General features: G+C 46.7%; 1 pseudogene; it reads right to left on the reverse strand.

The window, feature by feature from the left end:
• Positions 1-1,617: 1,617 nt before the first annotated feature.
• Positions 1,618-1,794, reverse strand: LOC136574078 (U2 spliceosomal RNA; annotated as a pseudogene).
• Positions 1,795-6,730: the final 4,936 nt, after the last annotated feature.

Consider the following 6,730-nt stretch of genomic DNA (forward strand, 5'->3'; position numbering starts at 1 on the left):
GGTTTTATTGGTTTCATGGAGGGGGGGAAACTTTTGCCTTATCTCAAAGCAATGTAAAATTAACTTTGACAATGAAACTTAATAAATCAATTTCGAGTTGAACTATATCATGTTTGTCTGTGATATTTTATAAGGTCTACAAACAGGGGAATGAGGGGAGGGTAAGGGGGGGAGTGGTAAGGGATGGTAGGTATCTATGACACGGGAGAAAGAGAAAATAAAACAAAAAGGGGGGGGGGGGCGGGCTCCGGGATTGTTGTTTCTCTTTACGATTGTGGTTTAAACATGTTACTCACATGTCCCTGTCTGTAACCACCTAGTAAATAGGGGTGAGCTCCGGGCATCTATCCATATCGCCCAGGTGTGATACAATTTATCATAGCCTGACGGCTCATCTTGAAGCCTCATTCTCTCCCTACGCTCTATTTCGTGGATCAATGTTATTTTTAGTGGAGTGCATTTTTTATGCAGCACACAAGGGGGAGACAGCGGCCTACCAAAATCGAGTTGGCTGCTGCTGTGGCTTTCTTTTTTTAAAAAAAAAAGGTAGGTTCCGTTCTTCCATGGTGAGGAATAGGCAGGGAGGTTCCGTTTTTGCCAGCTGGGGAATGCTTATAGGCAAGGCCTTATCCCTGGTGGTGCATGTAACGTCAGACCACGTTTTAGACATGCAGCAGCAGCATTCAGTCAGTGGCTGACAAACGAGCTCCATGCAAGTTTACATTAAACAGACACATTTCTCTCTTTACTGTATTGACTGCGGTCTGTAATCGAGCGGTTGAACTGTTTCTGTGTCCATGCATTGAATAAAGCAATACATCCTTGTAAAGTAGACGTCCGTTCGTTGGAGTTCTTTGCTCCCCGAGTGTTGCTCCATCTCTAAACGTTGGCCTGGATCTTCATGGACGAATACTGCCCATCCCACGTGGAGCGTGTATCTCAGCCCGCGTGGAGTGCTGCAGTCCAATGAGGTATTCCGTGCTACATAGCAAGCCTTGGGCCTGTGTGATTGGGGGTCCGCTGCTGTCTGTCCACTCTGAAGCGCGCATCCGGGGCCGGCCGCTTTTCGACTACCAGCGACTGCAGGTCACACACACAGGCTGGTTGGAATGGCCTAGCATTATCCTGATCCGGAGGTGTAACTTGAAGCTGCGGGGCCCCAGTACAAAGTCTGGAACTGGGCCCCCAAACTATAAAGCTTCATTGATAGCATTGGTTTACAATGTGGGGAAGAGAGACTTTATGGGCCCCCTAGGGCTCCGGGCCCCCTGCACATACACCCATGACCCGAATACGTGGAGCATACAGACGCAGGCTGCCAGGATACGCTGTGCCTGCCCGATGTTTCCAACTTGGCTATTAGCGCAGCGGTAGGTACGAACTATAGAGTGCGGCTGCCATATGAACTGGTGTGTGTGTTGTTTTGCTTCCAGTTGTACCTGTGCTGTGCACACTCTGGCAGACGCAGCTGCTCAGTGGATACAATGTTGCGAGCAGACGGGCTGAGTGTCAATCAAAGTGCTTGGGTGGTGGTGGTAGCAGCAGCCGCCGCCACAGCTGCGCTGCACCTCTTGCTCGTCGGTGTTGTTTTTCTGCTTTTGGAAACGGTTGTAGGAAAGGGGGTGCACCGGTCCTGGAGGTACTGCAATACCAGGTCAATGCGTGGAGTGGACAGAGCAAGCTCTTTTTCCAGCTCCCTGTTCTAAAAATCCATTTAATATATGGTCCCCAGATAGGGGACGTATCAGATATTAAACTGATAAGAACAGATTTTTTTTTAAGTTGACAAGCCCTCCATATGGGGGGCGTTTTTATTTGTCCAACACATATTTACATAGACGTTTTGTCAATTGTTAAAAACAGTACATTAAAACATATTAAACAACACATTAAAACATACCATTTAAAACATTCGTCTACATAAAATACATGTTAAAAATACAGAACAAGATAATATCACATAAAAGGGCCCTTGGTGGCATCATATTATGGAGCTCCATTCTGATAAAAGCCATTTTCTCGCTAAAACTGGGAAATTTTTCTTATCCACTAAAAAGTACTGGTGCATCTCATTAAGAGTAATGGCTAAAATGTCCTTCACAGTTAAAATTTCATGTTTAAAAACTAAAATGTTTCTGGATTTCCATAGAGCTGCTTTGACCGAATTGACCATCTTCCATGCCATAATTTTCTGAGTCCGTGTGGGGCATTCCAGGCATCCATACAGGACGGCATCCAATGTTAGTCTCTTAAGTCCTGTTATCTTAATCAGTAGCGGCAACATCTTAGTCCATACTCTTTTTGTAATGTAGCAGGTCCACATCAGGTGGGTCGTCGTCTCTTCTCCTGCACATCCTGGTCTTGGGCACGCGGCAGTGCTGGTCAAACCTCTACGATGCTGGAATGCCCGGCACGGAAGACAGTCATGGACGCAGCTCCAGGCCAGATCTTTCTGTGAATTAAAAATATAATAATTAACCATTGTCCAAGTTTCTTTGCTTTGTCTTTCGTTAAAATTACTTACTTGAACATAAAAACCACTTTTCTTAATATCCTTTAAAATGACTTTACTATTCATTAAAACTTGTGGGCTTTTGCCAGTAAAATCATATAAAATCGCTATTTTCTCTAAAATCTTGTATTCTCCGGGCAGATTAAAAGAGTAAGGGGAATTTAAAACCGTCTTGAACCAATTGTTCCTCCTCATAAAATAGCCTGTGTTATACCGGATAAAATAGGACCAATAGTGGTTTTTAAAAAGAGCACCAATACATAAACTAAAATACTTTGTATATAAAAAGGCTTTAAAATCAGGGAAATCTTTTCCTCCCATCTCCTTCGGCTTCATCACGATTTCCCTGCTGAGTTTCTCCATCTTGGAGCTCCATAAAAATGTGAAGCATGCTTTAACAATTTTATTAAAAACTCTGCCAGGAGGGGGAAACACTAAACTCAGGTACAATAAAATCGGTAAAATCACAGATTTGGTGATTAAAACCTTCCCCTCCATGGTCAGCTGCCGCATGCTCCACATACAGATTTTCTTATTGATTTTTTGTGCCACCAAGTCCCAGCTGTTAAGACCTCTGTTATCCTCGTTGAAGGAGACTCCTAAAATCTGCACCGAGTCGGACACAGGAATGGGGACATCTGGCAAGGGCAGGTCCCCGATGTTTAAAACACTACTTTTGTTAAAATTGACTTTAAAACCCGAGGCACAGCAATAAAACTCAATTTGTCTAATAGCCTTCTGGATCGACAGGGTGTCCCTTCCGAGGATTGCCACATCGTCCATGTACCCCACTACTTTAGCCTCGATCCCCCCGCCGCCGGGCAGGGGGATCCCACGGATCTGCTTGTCCCGCCGTATGGTGCATAAAAGAGGCTCTAATGCGCATATAAAAAGTAGTGGGGACAAGGGACACCCCTGCTTCACCCCGGAGTTTAAAAGCACTTCCTGTGTCCTAAAACCGTTGACTAAAATTCTACTCGTGCAGTTGTTGTAAAACGCTTTTAAAGACAATAAAAAACCTTCCGGTATACCCATTCTCTCTAAAACCTTAAAAAGATAAAAATGCGACACGCGGTCAAAGGCTTTTTCAAAGTCGATAGTTAAAATTGCCATTTTTCCGCTTCTTGATTTTGTGTCGCTAATACAATCTTTGATCAGGTTAAGATTCTCCCATATTGCCCTCCCGGGCACCCCACAGACCTGGTTGGGGTGTACAACTGTGCTTATTACGGTCTTGAGGCGGTTCGCACATATTTTGGCCATTATCTTGTAGTCACTGTTCAGAAGGGTGATCGGTCTCCAGTTCTTGATGTCCGTCTTGTCTCCTTTCTTGTATAAAAGAGACACGTCACCCTTCTTCCAGGACCCCGGGAGGGCTTTAGACATAAAAACCTCAGTAAAAAGGGAGAAAAGGTCATCCTTAAAAATACCAAAAAAGGTGACATAAAACTCTATGGGTATACCATCGGGCCCAGGCACCTTACCTGGTTTAAAACTCTTAATAGTGTCTAAAATCTCCTGTTCTGTGATGTCCCTTAGTAAAATCTCACGAGAACCAGGATCTAAAACGTCGGTAATCTCCTTCAACGAGTCATTCATAAAATCACTGTCAACAGGTTTAGTATTAAAAAGATCCGCATAAAAACCATACACTTTCTTTAAAATACCCTGTATGTCCTTGGTGCCATCGAGATCATCGAGGACTGTCCGCTTGTCTCTTATCTTTTTGAAGAAGTACCTGGAGCAGGTCTCGTTCTCCTCCAGGTGTTGCACTTTCGAACGGAATATAATTTCTTTTCCCCTCTGCTCCAGGCACCGGGCGATCTCTTTCTTCACCTCGATGATCTCGTGGTCCACCTCTATGTCATGTTCACGGAACTTATACAGGGTCTGCAGGCGAGTATTCAGATTAGAATAAAATGTACGTTTGGCTTTAGCTTTGGCGATCCCAACCTTGATAAAAAATGTTTTTATTTTCAGTTTCATCTTCTCCCACCACTGGCTGGTGGGAGTGTTGGGATCTTTTACTCGCCTGCAGTCTTTATAAAAAGTGATAAAATCAGATAAAACCTGCGGATCTTCTAAAAGGGACACGTTAAACTTCCAGGCATTCTTACCGGATTTTCTCTTTAAAACTGAATCAACTTTAAAATATAAAAGCTTATGATCCGAGAAAACATTGGTAAAAAGGTCACATCTAAAAGGCAGTACTTGGTAAGAGCAGAACATAAAATCGATCCTGGAGCTGCACAGTCTGTTGCTCCAGGTAACGCCGGCTTCCTCTGATGCGTTGGGGTTGCATTTTTTGTAAGCATCAGTGAGCTTGGCGTCTGAGATGATGTTTTTTAGCAAGGCTGAGGTTTTATCATAATTTCTGCTCACTGAGCTTGAAAGCCGGCGTTCCCCCTTTAAAATACAATTAAAATCTCCCGCTAAAATCAGAGGATCTGAATCGTTTAAAAAAAGGGGTAAAATCTCTAACATTTCTGCTCGGGTGTTTTTATCTGTTGCACCATAAAAATTTAAAAACTGCCACTTTACTCCGTTAATAAAAGCTTTGACCAATAAAATTCTGCCTGGTAAAATTTCGTTAATAACGTCAATTAAAACGTTTCCTTTAAAAAGAATGGCGACCCCCGCCGATCTGGTCTCGTTAGAGCCGGACCAGACCGACGGTCCATGTACCCAGTCCTCTTGGTATTTTTTGTACTGGGCTCTATGCGGGATCCCGCACTCCTGCAGGAAAAAGACGGAGGCAGCGAAAATCGTCAGGTAGTTGAAGAGGGCGACCCTCCTCACGTGGCTCTCGATGCTTCTGACGTTAAACGTGAGTCCCGATAGAGCAGCCATGGGGGACTAGGAAATGTGTGGGTCTCTGCTCAGAAGTCCCCGGGCAAGCCAAAGACCTCGCTGACACTCTCACACCCCCCCGCATCCGAGTCCATCGTGAATGTCGATGCTGGAGAGGAACCTACCTCGCTTAGTGGACCCCCTACGGTGCCCGAGAGAGGGATTTGCGTAAAGTCCCACACTGACTCGATTCCTACTGGGAACTCCAAGGGGGCTAGCAGGCCAGCTCCCGTGCTTGCATCAGTCCCCTCCGCTGGGGTGGGTACTCGGCTCTCACATGTCTCTGTGCTCTCGGAGGTGGCACCCCGCGCCCCCTCCTGGCAGGGAGGGGGAGGGGCCTTCTGCGATGACTCCGCAGGGGGTACTTTCCCCGGGTCCTCCGACTTCGTCGGGATCTCCGGGGTTCCCCCCTGCACCACCTCCGAATAGAGCCTGCCTCCAGAGCCTTTCCGCCTTTTTTGTGTTGCTGCCGCCGTGCCCCCTGGGTCCTCCACCTCAGGCACCGCTTGAGCGGGCATCTTGGGAGGGCCTGGACCGGCTTCTCCGGCTCTACTACCTCCACCGGTTTCCCGGGAGGGAGAGCCTGTCCGCCGGTCACTCACCCTCCTCTTTATGCTCCGCTGCTCCTTACCGGTCTGGGGGGGTCCACTGGAGACCTCCATCTCCTCAGGTTCCTCTCCCTGGGGGGGTGCATTCCGGTCATCTGGCTGCCCTGGCTGCTCCTTCGGTCCGGGTCGCCCTTGCTGCTCCGTCTTCTGTGCTCTGTGGGGGCAAGACGTGTAGAGGTGACCAACACTGCCGCAGAAATAACAACCTTTGCCTTTTTTGCACTCGCTTGTCTCGTGATCAGTGCCCCCACATTTCTTGCAAGTACTCGCACAGTTTTCTTTTTGGTGACCGTATGTTGAACAAACCCTGCAGAAGTCGGGCATTCCCGCAAAGTACAGGTCGCCATTCACTTTGCCCAATTTAAAACGCGCGGGCGGTAAGATCACTCCCCCCGGCCAACTGGGGTCACTTATACACGTGGCCTGGAAACGCCACTTTGAGGTCCAGATACCAAACTCGTTCATAATTTTTCCCATACATCTGACGGATTTAAAATATCGTGATAGGAAAGCCTCAACCTCTTTCACGTCAATGTAAGGAGAATACATCTTAATCACCACGAGTTTAGTTATGTCGAGGACGTGCTCGACCAGCAAGACCCCCTCAAGCTTCGGATCTTTCTTCTCTGGGATGGCCGCCACCAGATCTCGGAATATGCCAGTTTCTGTTAGGGTAACATCATAGATCCGTCGCTTGGGGTAGTCTTGGATCGCTAGAATCTCTCTCTTTTGCACATTAAATACTCCTTGTAGCACGTCT

The sequence above is a fragment of the Eleutherodactylus coqui genome, chromosome 7, assembly GCF_035609145.1.
Source record: "Eleutherodactylus coqui strain aEleCoq1 chromosome 7, aEleCoq1.hap1, whole genome shotgun sequence".
In the NCBI taxonomy this organism is placed as follows: domain Eukaryota; kingdom Metazoa; phylum Chordata; class Amphibia; order Anura; family Eleutherodactylidae; genus Eleutherodactylus; species Eleutherodactylus coqui.